This window comes from Heterodontus francisci, chromosome 29 (assembly GCF_036365525.1).
Source record: "Heterodontus francisci isolate sHetFra1 chromosome 29, sHetFra1.hap1, whole genome shotgun sequence".
Lineage (NCBI taxonomy): Eukaryota > Metazoa > Chordata > Chondrichthyes > Heterodontiformes > Heterodontidae > Heterodontus > Heterodontus francisci.
In genome coordinates, this window is record NC_090399.1 from 64,124,342 (window position 1) to 64,137,711 (window position 13,370).

At 55.7% G+C, this 13,370-nt stretch overlaps 1 long non-coding RNA gene across 1 annotated transcript in view; it reads left to right on the forward strand.

The window, feature by feature from the left end:
- The first annotated feature begins 1,097 nt into the window (after positions 1-1,097).
- LOC137346053 (uncharacterized) overlaps positions 1,098-13,370 on the forward strand; it is a 40,262-nt gene continuing 27,989 nt past the window's right edge. Inside the window, exons 1-2 of the long non-coding RNA XR_010968648.1 lie at positions 1,098-1,278; positions 2,847-2,919. This is a non-coding gene — a long non-coding RNA (uncharacterized lncRNA). The remainder of the gene's footprint in view (positions 1,279-2,846; positions 2,920-13,370) is intronic.

The window sequence follows — 13,370 nt, forward strand, 5'->3', positions numbered from 1 at the left end:
CAGGCTGACACTGAGACCCTCTCAGTCCCCATTACCCACTGACCGAGGGTTAACACCCCAGTACCCAGCCTGGCACTGAGACCCTCTCAGTCCCCATTACCCCCTGACCGAGGGTTAACACCCCAGTACCCAGCCTGGCACTGAGACCCCCTCAGTTCCCATTACCCACTGACTGAGTGTTAATATTCCAGTAACCAGTCTGACACTGAGACCCTCTCAGTACCCATTACCCACTGACCGAGGGTTAACACCCCAGTACCCAGCCTGGCACTGAAACCCTCTCAGTACCCATTACCCACTGACTGAGTGTTAATATTCCAGTAACCAGTCTGGCACTGAGACCTTCTCAGTACCCATTACCCAATGACTGAGGGTTAATACCCCAATACCCAGGCCGGCACTGAGACCCTCTTAGTTCCCATTACCCACTGACCGAGGGTTAATGCACCAGTACCCAGCCTGGCACTGAGACCCTCTCAGTCCCCATTACCCACTGACTGAGTGTTAATATTCCAGTATCCAGTCTGGCACTGAGACTCTCTCAGTCCCCATTACCCTCCTGCGGAGCCCCCTCCTCACAGAAGGACCAGTGATATCTGTCCAATCATTGCTACCTCCCTTAACAGGCTGTGATGAACAGATTGTGGGGAATCCTGTCCCAAAACTCTCTGCTAATCGATGAGTTGTGCCTTGTAATGAATGTAGTAAAACGTTTTAAACCAGGAAATGCTCCTGTTTCCACAGCCACCTCCAAAATAATTGGACACAAATACATCATCAGAATAAAGATCTTGCTGTGAGTCAAGCAGTCTCCGGGTAGAAGAGAGGCTGATATTGTGAAACAAAAATGGAAGGAGCTGGCAATACTCAGCAGGTCTGGTAGTTTGTGTTGAGAGAGAAATAGTTAATGTTTCAGGTCAGTCACCTTTCATCAGACATTTTCAGTTGATGTCACAATAAACTTTTTAAATATTGTGAACTGTGCAATTGGAGAAATGCTGTGAGCTGCATCATCGGTTGCCAAGGAGACTGAACAGAATAAGGTTTGACAAACAAGAAAGTGAAAGTGTTAGAAATAAAATCAATTCTGATGAAAGGTCACAGGCCTGAAACATTAACCCTGTTTCCGTTTCTCTCTCCACAGATACTTCCAAACCTGTTGAGTATTTCCAGCATCCCAGTATCTTGCTTTTATGAAAGTCGTTTGAGTCGTAAAATTGATGGAGAACATTACAGAGGGAAGAACATTTTGGAACAGGAGGTCATTCACTCCCTCGGGTTTGTTCTGCTCTTCACCCCCTGGGGCCTGCTCCTCCATTCACCCCCTTGGGCCCGCTTCACCATTCACCCCCTCGGGCCCGCTTCACGATTCACCCCCTCGGGTCCACTCCTCCATTCACCCCCTCAGGTCCACTCCCCCATTCACCCCCTTGGGCCTGCTCCTCCAGTCACCCCCTCGGGCCTGCTCCTTAATTCACCCCCTCAGGCCCACTCTCCATTCACCCCTTTGGGCCTGCTCCTTAATTCACCCCCTCAGGCCCACACCTCCATTCACCCCCTCAGGCCGGCTCCGCCATTCAATCCCTCGGGCCTGCTGCACCATTAATCCCCTTGGGCCTGCTGCACCATTCACCCCCTCGGGCCAACTGCACAATTCACCCCCTTGGGCCTGCTGCACCATTCACCCCCTTGGGCCTGCTGCACCATTCAGCACCTCGGGCCTGCTGCACTATTCACCCCCTTGGGCCTGCTGCACCATTCACCCCCTTGGGCCTGCTGCACCATTCAGCACCTCAGTCCCATTCCCCATCACCCTGTGTCCTCTCTCTGAAAGACCTCTCCCCTCACTCCCATTCCCCGTCACCCTGTGTCCTCTCTCTGAAAGAGCTGTCCCCTCATTCCCATTCCCCGTCACCCTGTGTCCTCTCTCTGAAAGAGCTCTCCCCTCACTCCCATTCCCCATCGCCCTGTGTTCTCTCTCTGAAAGAGCTCTCCTCTCACTCCCATTCCCCATCACCCTGTGTCCTCTCTCTGAAAGAGCTCTCCCCTCACTCCCATTCCCCATCACTCTGTGTACTCTCTGAAAGAGCTCTCCCCTCACTCCCATTCCCCATCGCCCTGTATCCTCTCTCTAAAAGAGCTCTCCTCTCACTCCCATTCCCCGTCACCCTGTGTCCTCTCTCTGAAAGAGCTCTCCTCTCACTCCCATTCCCCATCACTCTGTGTACTCTCTGAAAGAGCTCTCCCCTCACTCCCATTCCCCATTACCCTGTGTCCTCTCTCTGAAAGAGCTCTCCCCTCACTCCCATTCCCCATCGCCCTGTGTCCTCTCTCTGAAAGAGCTCTCCTCTCACTCCCATTCCCCTTCACCCTGTGTCCCCTCTCTGAAAGAGCTCTCCTCTCACTCCAATTCCCCATCTCCCTGTGTCCTCTCTCTGAAGGAGCTCTCCTCTCACTCCCATTCCCCTTCACCCTGTGTCCCCTCTCTGAAAGAGCTCTCCTCTCACTCCAATTCCCCATCTCCCTGTGTCCTCTCTCTGAAGGAGCTCTCCTCTCACTCCCATTCCCCTTCACCCTGTGTCCCCTCTCTGAAAGAGCTCTCCTCTCACTCCAATTCCCCATCACCCTGTGTCCTCTCTCTGAAAGAGCTCTCCCCTCACTCCCATTCCCCATCACTCTGTGTACTCTCTGAAAGCGCTCTCCCCACACTCCCATTCCCCATCACCCTGTGTCCCCTCTCTGAAAGAGCTCTCCTCTCACTCCCATTCCCCATCACCCTGTGTCCTCTCTCTGAAAGAGCTCTCCCCACACTCCCATTCCCCATCGCCCTGTGTTCTCTCTTTCAGGTGAGTTGGATAACTGCTGTGACTGAATGGAGGTGCTGCCGTTGGATAGGAAAGAAGACGAAAGACCTGGCTGGTGAGGACGAATGACGCCATGTCGATCCCACGCGCAGGCCAAATTCATGAGACTCCCTCCCAGCCTCTCTCCCTCTTAGCTGATTCACTTTAACTCCCTCCCAGCCTCACTCCCTCTGACCTGCTGCACTTTAACTCCCTCCCAGCCTCACTCCCTCTGACCTGCTGCACTTTAACTCCCTCCCAGCCTCACTCCCTCTGACCTGCTGCACTTTAACTCCCTCCCAGCCTCACTCCCTCTGACCTGCTGCACTTTAACCCCCTCCCAGCCTCACTCCCTCTGACCTGCTGAACTTTAACTCCCTCCCAGCCTCACTCCCTCTGACCTGCTGCACTTTAACTCCCCCCCCAGCCTCACTCCCTCTGACCTGCTGCACTTTAACTCCCTCCCAGCCTCACTCCCTCTGACCTGCTGCATTTTAACTACCTCCCAGCCTCACTCCCTCTGACCTGCTGCACTTTAACTCACTCCCAACCTCACTCCCTCAGACCTGCTGAACTTTAACTCCCCTACAGCCTCACTCCCTCTGACCTGCTGAACTTTAACTCCCCTACAGCCTCACTCCCTCTGACCTGCTGCACTTTAACTCCCTCCCAGCCTCACTCCCTCAGACCTGTTGAACTTTAACTCCCCTACAGCCTCACTCCTTCTGACCTGCTGAACTTTAACTCCCCGACAGCCTCACTCCTTCTGACCTGCTGCACTTGAACTCCCTCCCAGACTCACTCCCTCTGACCTGCTGCACTTTAACTCCCTCCCAGACTCACACCATTGGACCTGCTGCACTTAAACACCCTCCCAGACTCACTCCCTCTGACCTGCTGCAATTTACCTACCTCCCAGCCTCACTCCCTCTGACCAGCTGCATTTTAACCCCCTCCCTGACTCACTCCCTCTGACCTGCTGCACTTTAACTCCCTCCCAGACTCACTACCTCTGACCTGATGCACTTTACCTCCCTCCCAGCCTCACTCCCTCTGACCTGCTGAACTTTAACCCCCTCCCAGAGTCACTCCCTCTGACATGCTGCAATTTACCTCCCTCCCAGCCTCACTCCCTCTGACCTGCTGCACTTTAACTCCCTCCCGGTCTCACTTCTTCAGACAAGCTGCACTTTATCTCCCTCCCAGCCTCACTCCCTCTGACCTGCTGCACTTTAACTCCCTCCCAGCCTCACTCCCTCTGACCTGCTGCACTTTAACTCCTTCCCAATCTCACTCCCTCAGACCTGCTGCCATTTATCTCCCTCCCAGCCTCACTCCCTCTGACCTGCTGCACTTTAACTCCCTCCCAATCTCACTCCCTCAGACCTGCTGCACTTTAACTCCCTCCCAGCCTCACTCCCTCTGACCTGCTGCACTTTAACTCCCTCCCAGCCTCACTCCCTCTGACCTGCTGCACTTTAACTCCCTCCCAATCTCACACCCTCAGACCTGCTGCACTTTATCTCCCTACCAGCCTCACTCCCTCTGACCTGCTGCACTTTAACTCCCTCCCAGTCTCACTCCCTCAGACCTACTGCACTTTAACTCCCCCTCAGCCTCACTCCCTCTGACCTGCTGCACTTTAACTCCCTCCCAGTCTCACTCCCTCAGACCTGCTGCACTTTAACTCCCCCTCAGCCTCACTCCCTCTGACCTGCTGCACTTTAACTCCCTCCCAATCTCACTCCCTCAGACCTGCTGCACTTTAACTCCCTCCCAGCCTCACTCCCTCTGACCTGCTGCACTTTAACTCCCTCCCAGCCTCACTCCCTCTGACCTGCTGCACTTTAACTCCCTCCCAATCTCACACCCTCAGACCTGCTGCACTTTATCTCCCTCCCAGCCTCACTCCCTCTGACCTGCTGCACTTTAACTCCCTCCCAGTCTCACTCCCTCAGACCTACTGCACTTTAACTCCCCCTCAGCCTCACTCCCTCTGACCTGCTGCACTTTAACTCCCTCCCAGTCTCACTCCCTCAGACCTGCTGCACTTTAACTCCCCCTCAGCCTCACTCCCTCTGACCTGCTGCACTTTAACTCCCTCCCAGCCTCACTCCCTCTGACCTGCTGCACTTTAACCCCCTCCCAGCCTCACTCCCTCTGACCTGCTGAACTTTAACTCCCTCCCAGCCTCACTCCCTCTGACCTGCTGCACTTTAACTCCCCCCCCAGCCTCACTCCCTCTGACCTGCTGCACTTTAACTCCCTCCCAGCCTCACTCCCTCTGACCTGCTGCATTTTAACTACCTCCCAGCCTCACTCCCTCTGACCTGCTGCACTTTAACTCACTCCCAACCTCACTCCCTCAGACCTGCTGAACTTTAACTCCCCTACAGCCTCACTCCCTCTGACCTGCTGAACTTTAACTCCCCTACAGCCTCACTCCCTCTGACCTGCTGCACTTTAACTCCCTCCCAGCCTCACTCCCTCAGACCTGTTGAACTTTAACTCCCCTACAGCCTCACTCCTTCTGACCTGCTGAACTTTAACTCCCCGACAGCCTCACTCCTTCTGACCTGCTGCACTTGAACTCCCTCCCAGACTCACTCCCTCTGACCTGCTGCACTTTAACTCCCTCCCAGACTCACACCATTGGACCTGCTGCACTTAAACACCCTCCCAGACTCACTCCCTCTGACCTGCTGCAATTTACCTACCTCCCAGCCTCACTCCCTCTGACCAGCTGCATTTTAACCCCCTCCCTGACTCACTCCCTCTGACCTGCTGCACTTTAACTCCCTCCCAGACTCACTACCTCTGACCTGCTGCACTTTACCTCCCTCCCAGCCTCACTCCCTCTGACCTGCTGAACTTTAACCCCCTCCCAGAGTCACTCCCTCTGACATGCTGCAATTTACCTCCCTCCCAGCCTCACTCCCTCTGACCTGCTGCACTTTAACCCCCTCCCAGACTCACTCCCTCTGACTTGCTGCAATTTACCTCCCTCCCAGCCTCACTCCCTCTGACCTGCTGCACTTTACCTCCCTCCCAGCCTCACTCCCTCTGACCTGCTGCACTTTAACTCCCTCCCAGACTCACTCCCTCTGACCTGCTGCACTTTACCTCCCTCCCAGCCTCACTCCCTCTGACCTGCTGAACTTTAACCCCCTCCCAGAGTCACTCACTCTGACATGCTGCAATTTACCTCCCTCCCAGCCTCACTCCCTCTGACCTGCTGCACTTTAACACCCTCCCAGACTCACTCCCTCTGACCTGCTGCAATTTAACTCCCTCCCAGCCTCACTCCCTCTGACCTGCTGCACTTTACCTCCCTCCCAGCCTCACTCCCTCTGACCTGCTGCACTTTAACTCCCTCCCAGTCTCACTTCCTCAGACCAGCTGCACTTTAACTCCCTCCCAGCCTCACTCCCTCTGACCTGCTGCACTTTAACCCCCTCCCAGCCTCACTCCCTCTGACCTGCTGCACTTTAACTCCCTCCCAGTCTCACTTCCTCTGACCTGCTGCACTTTAACTCCCTCCCAGTCTCACTTCCTCAGACCAGATGCACTTTAACTCCCTCCCAGCCTCACTCCCTCTGACCAGCTGCACTTTAACTCCCACCCAATCTCACTCCCTCAGACCTGCTGCACTTTATCTCCCTCCCAGCCTCACTCCCTCTGACCTGCTGCACTTTAACTCCCTCCCAATCTCACTCCCTCAGACCTGCTGCACTTTATCTCCCTCCCAGCCTCACTCCCTCTGACCTGCTGCACTTTAACTCCCTCCCAATCTCACTCCCTCAGACCTGCTGCACTTTAACTCCCCCTCAGCCTCACTCCCTCTGACCTGCTGCACTTTAACTCCCTCCCAGTCTCACTTCCTCAGACCAGCTGCACTTTAACTCCCTCCCAGCCTCACTCCCTCTGACCTGCTGCACTTTAACCCCCTCCCAGCCTCACTCCCTCTGACGTGCTGCACTTTAACTCCCTCTCAATCTCACTCCCTCTGACCTGCTGCACTTTAACTCCCTCCCAGACTCACTCCATTGGACCTGCTGCACTTTAACACCCCCCCCGCCTCACTCCCTCTGACCTGCTGCACTTTATCTCCCTCCCAATCTCACTCCCTCAGACCTGCTGCACTTTATCTCCCTCCCAGCCTCACTCCCTCTGACCAGCTGCACTTTAACTCCCTCCCAGTCTCACTCCCTCAGACCTGCTGCACTTTAACTCCCCCTCAATCTCACTCCCTCTGACCTGCTGCACTTTAACTCCCTCCCAATCTCACTCCCTCAGACCTGCTGCACTTTATCTCCCTCCCAATCTCACTCCCTCTGACCTGCTGCACTTTAACTCCCTCCCAGTCTCACTTCCTCAGACCAGCTGCACTTTAACTCCCTCCCAGCCTCACTCCCTCTGACCAGCTGCACTTTAACTCCCACCCAATCTCACTCCCTCAGACCTGCTGCACTTTGTCTCCCTCCCAGCCTCACTCCCTCTGACCTGCTGCTCTTTAACTCCCTCCCAATCTCACTCCCTCAGACCTGCTGCACTTTATCTCCCTCCCAGCCTCACTCCCTCTGACCTGCTGCACTTTAACTCCCTCCCAATCTCACTCCCTCAGACCAGCTGCACTTTAACTCCCCCTCAGCCTCACTCCCTCTGACCTGCTGCACTTTAACTCCCTCCCAGTCTCACTTCCTCAGACCAGCTGCACTTTAACTCCCTCCAGCCTCACTCCCTCTGACCTGCTGCACTTTAACCCCCTCCCAGCCTCACTCCCTCTGACGTGCTGCACTTTAACTCCCCCTCAATCTCACTCCCTCTGACCTGCTGCACTTTAACTCCCTCCCAATCTCACTCCCTCAGACCTGCTGCACTTTATCTCCCTCCCAGCCTCACTCCCTCTAACCTGCTGCACTTTAACGCCCCCCCCCCGCCTCACTCCCTCTGACCTGCTGCACTTTATCTCCCTCCCAATCTCACTCCCTCAGACCTGCTGCACGTTATCTCGCTCCCAGCCTCACTCCCTCTGACCAGCTGCACTTTAACTCCCTCCCAGTCTCACTCCCTCAGACCTGCTGCACTTTAACTCCCCCTCAGCCTCACTCCCTCTGACCTGCTGCACTTTAACTCCCTCCCAATCTCACTCCCTCAGACCTGCTGCACTTTATCTCCCTCCCAATCTCACTCCCTCAGACCTGCAGCACTTTAACTCCCTCCCAGTCTCACTCCCTCAGACCTGCTGCACTTTCACTCCCCCTCAGCCTCACTCCCTCTGACCTGCTGCACTTTAACTCCCTCCCAGCCTCACTCCCTCTGACCTGCTGCACTTTAATTCCCTCCCAGTCTCACTCCCTCAGATCTGCTGTACTTTATCTCCCCCTCAGCCTCACTCCCTCTCACCTGCTGCACTTTAACTCCCTCCCAGCCTCACTCCCTCTGACCTGCTGCACTTTAACTCCCTCCCAGTCTCACTCCCTCAGATCTGCTGTACTTTAACTCCCCCTCAGCCTCACTCCCTCTAACCTGCTGCACTTTAACTCCCTCCCAGCCTCACTCCCTCAGATCTGCTGTACTTTAACTCCCCCTCAGCCTCACTCCCTCTAACCTGCTGCACTTTAACTCCCTCCCAGTCTCACTCCCTCAGATCTGCTGCACTTTAACTCCCCCTCAGCCTCACTCCCTCTAACCTGCTGCACTTTAACTCCCTCCCAGACTCACTCCATTGGACCTGCTGCCCTTACACTCCCTCCCAGACTCACTCCCTCTGACCTGCTGCACTGTAACTCCCTCCCAATCTCACTCCCTCAGACCTGCTGCACTTGAACTCCCCCTCAGCCTCACTCCCTCTGACCTGCTGCACTTTAACTCCCTCCCAGCCTCACTCCCTCTGACCAGCTGCACTTTAACTCCCTCCCAGCCTCACTCCCTCTGACCTGCTGCACTTCAACTCCCTCCCAGTCTCACTTCTTCAGACCAGCTGCACTTTAACTCCCTCCCAGCCTCACTCCCTCTGACCTGCTGCACTTTAACTCCCTCCCAGCCTCACTCCCTCTGACCAGCTGCACTTTAACTCCCTCCCAGCCTCACTCCCTCTGACCTGCTGCACTTTAACCCCCTCCCAGCCTCACTCCCTCTGACCTGCTGCACTTCAACTCCCTCCCAGTCTCACTTCTTCAGACCACCTGCACTTTAACTCCCTCCCAGCCTCACTCCCTCTGACCTGCTGCACTTTAACTCCCTCCCAGCCTCACTCCCTCTGACCAGCTGCACTGCAACTCCCCCTCAGCCTCACTCCCTCTGACCTGCTGCACTTTAACTCCCTCCCAGACTCACTCCCTCTGACCTGCTGCAATTTAACTCCCTCCCAGTCTCACTCCCTCAGACCTGCTGCACTTTAAGTCCCCCTCAGCCTCACTCCCTCTGACCTGCTGCACTTTAACTCCCCCTCAGCCTCACTCCCTCTATCCTGCTGCACTTTAACTCCCTCCCAGACTCACTCCCTCTGACCTGCTGCACTTTAACTCCCTCCCAGACTCACTCCATTGGACCTGCTGCACTTTAACTCCCTCCCAGCCTCACTCCCTCAGACCTGTTGCACTTTAACCCCCTCCCAGACTCACTCCCTCTGACCTGCAGCAATTTACCTCCCTCCCAGCCTCACTCCCTCTGACCTGCTGCAATTTACCTCCCTCCCAGCCTCACTCCCTCTGACCTGCTGCACTTTACCTCCCTCCCAGCCTCACTCCCTCTGACCTGCTGCACTTTAACTCCCTCCCAGACTCACTCCCTCTGACCTGCTGCAATTTAACTCCCTCCCAGCTTCACTCCCTCTGACCTGCTGCACTTTAACTCCCTCCCAGCCTCACTCCCCCATTCCTGCTGCACTTGAACTCCCCCTCAGCCTCACTCCCTCTGACCTGCTGCACTTTAACTCCCTCCCAGCCTCACTCCCTCTGACCAGCTGCACTTTAACTCCCTCCCAGCCTCACTCCCTCTGACCTGCTGCACTTTAACCCCCTCCCAGCATCACTCCCTCTGACCTGCTGCACTTTAACTCCCTCCCGGTCTCACTTCTTCAGACAAGCTGCACTTTATCTCCCTCCCAGCCTCACTCCCTCTGACCTGCTGCACTTTAACTCCCTCCCAGCCTCACTCCCTCTGACCTGCTGCACTTTAACTCCCTCCCAATCTCACTCCCTCAGACCTGCTGCCATTTATCTCCCTCCCAGCCTCACTCCCTCTGACCTGCTGCACTTTAACTCCCTCCCAATCTCACTCCCTCAGACCTGCTGCACTTTAACTCCCTCCCAGCCTCACTCCCTCTGACCTGCTGCACTTTAACTCCCTCCCAGCCTCACTCCCTCTGACCTGCTGCACTTTAACTCCCTCCCAATCTCACACCCTCAGACCTGCTGCACTTTATCTCCCTCCCAGCCTCACTCCCTCTGACCTGCTGCACTTTAACTCCCTCCCAGTCTCACTCCCTCAGACCTACTGCACTTTAACTCCCCCTCAGCCTCACTCCCTCTGACCTGCTGCACTTTAACTCCCTCCCAGTCTCACTCCCTCAGACCTGCTGCACTTTAACTCCCCCTCAGCCTCACTCCCTCTGACCTGCTGCACTTTAACTCCCTCCCAGTCTCACTCCCTCAGACCTGCTGCACTTTAACTCCCTCCCAGTCTCACTCTCTCTGACCTGCTGCACTTTAACTCCCTCCCAGTCTCACTCCCTCAGACCTGCTGCACTTTAACTCCCCCTCAGCCTCACTCCCTCTGACCTGCTGCACTTTAACTCCCTCCCAGTCTCACTCCCTCAGACCTGCTGCACTTTAACTCCCTCCCAGTCTCACTCCCTCAGACCTGCTGTACTTTAACTCCCCCTCAGCCTCACTCCCTCTGACCTGCTGCACTTTAACTCCCTCCCAGTCTCACTCCCTCAGACCTGCTGCACTTTAACACCCCCTCAGCCTCACTCCCTCTGACCTGCTGCACTTTAACTCCCTCCCAGCCTCACTCCCTCTGACCTGCTGCACTTTAACTCCCTCCCAGCCTCACTCCGTCTGACTTGCTGCACTTTAACTCCCTCCCAGACTCACTCCCTCTAACCTGCTGCACTTTAACTCCCCCTCAGTCTCACTCACTCAGACCTGCTGCACTTTAACTCCCTCCCAGACTCACTCCCTCTGACCTGCTGCAATTTACCTCCCTCCCAGCCTCACTCCCTCTGACCTGCTGCACTTTAACTCCCTCCCAGCCTCACTTCCCCTTTCCTGCTGCACTTGAACTCCCCCTCAGCCTCACTGACTCTGACCTGCTGCACTTTAACTCCCTCCCAGCCTCACTCCCTCTGACCTGCTGCACTTTAACTCCCTCCCAGCCTCACTCCCTCTGACCAGCTGCACTTTAACTCCCTCCCAGCCTCACTCCCTCTGACCAGCTGCACTTTAACTTGCTCCCAATCTCACTCCCTCAGACCTGCTGAACTTTATCTCCCTCCCAGCCTCACTCCCTCTGACCTGCTAGAATTTAACTCCCTCCCAATCTCACTCCCTCAGACCAGCTGCACTTTAACTTCCTCCCAATCTCACTCCCTCAGACCAGCTGCACTTTAACTTCCTCCCAATCTCACTCCCTCAGACCTGCTGAACTTTATCTCCCTCCCAGCCTCACTCCCTCTGACCTGCTAGAATTTAACTCCCTCCCAGTCTCACTTCCTCAGACCAGCTGCACTTTACTCCCTCCCAGCCTCACTCCCTCTGACCTGCTGCCCTTTAACTCCCCCTCAGCCTCACTCCCTCAGACCTGCTGCTCTTTAACTCCCTCCCAGTCTCACTCCCTCAGACCTGCTGCCCTTTAACTCCCCCTCAGCCTCACTCCCTCTGACCAGCTGCTCTACAACTCCCTCCCAATCTCACTCCCTCAGACCTGCTGCACTTTATCTCCCTCCCAGCCTCACTCCCTCTGACCTGCTGCACTTTAACTCCCTCCCAATCTCACTCCCTCAGACCTGCTGCACTTTAACTCCCTCCCAGTCTCACTCCCTCAGACCTGCTGCACTTTAACTCCCCCTCAGCCTCACTCCCTCAGACCTGCTGCACTTTAACTCCCCCTCAGCCTCACTCCCTCTAACCTGCTGCACTTTACCTCCCTCTCAGACTCACTCCCTCTAACCTGCTGCACTTTAACTCCCCCTCAGCCTCACTCCCTCTAACCTGCTGCACTTTAACTCCCTCCCAGCCTCACTTCTTCTGACCTGCTGCACTTCAACTCCCTCCCAGTCTGACTCCCTCAGACCTGTTGCACGTTAACCCCCTCCCAGACTCACTCCCTCTGACCTGCTGCAATTTACCTCCCTCCCAGCCTCACTCCCTCTGACCTGCTGCACTTTAACTCCCTTCCAGACTCACTCCCTCTGACCTGCTGCACTTTAACTCCCTCCCAGACTCACTCCATTGGACCTGCTGCACTTCAACTCCCTCCCAGTCTGACTCCCTCAGACCTGTTGCACTTTAACCCCCTCCCAATCTGACTTCCTCAGATCAGCTGCACTTTAACTCCCTCCCAGACTCACTCCCTCAGACCTGCTGCACTTTATCTCCCTCCCAGCTTCACTCCCTCTGACCAGCTGCACTTTAACTCCCTCCCAATCTCACACCCTCAGACCTGCAGCACTTTATCTCCCTCCCAGCCTCACTCCCTCTGACCTGCTGCACTTTAACTCCCTCCCAATCTCACACCCTCAGACCTGCTGCACTTTATCTCCCTCCCAGCCTCACTCCCTCTGACCTGCTGCACTTTAACTCCCTCCCAATCTCACTCCCTCAGACCTGCTGCCATTTATCTCCCTCCCAGCCTCACTCCCTCTGACCTGCTGCACTTTAACTCCCTCCCAATCTCACTCCCTCAGACCTGCTGCACTTTAACTCCCTCCCAGCCTCACTCCCTCTGACCTGCTGCACTTTAACTCCCTCCCAGCCTCACTCCCTCTGACCTGCTGCACTTTAACTCCCTCCCAATCTCACACCCTCAGACCTGCTGCACTTTATCTCCCTCCCAGCCTCACTCCCTCTGACCTGCTGCACTTTAACTCCCTCCCAGTCTCACTCCCTCTGACCTACTGCACTTTAACTCCCCCTCAGCCTCACTCCCTCTGACCTGCTGCACTTTAACTCCCTCCCAGTCTCACTCCCTCAGACCTGCTGCACTTTAACTCCCCCTCAGCCTCACTCCCTCTGACCTGCTGCACTTTAACTCCCTCCCAGTCTCACTCCCTCAGACCTGCTGCACTTTAACTCCCTCCCAGTCTCACTCTCTCTGACCTGCTGCACTTTAACTCCCTCCCAGTCTCACTCCCTCAGACCTGCTGCACTTTAACTCCCCCTCAGCCTCACTCCCTCTGACCTGCTGCACTTTAACTCCCTCCCAGTCTCACTCCCTCAGACCTGCTGCACTTTAACTCCCTCCCAGTCTCACTCCCTCAGACCTGCTGTACTTTAACTCCCCCTCAGCCTCACTCCCTCT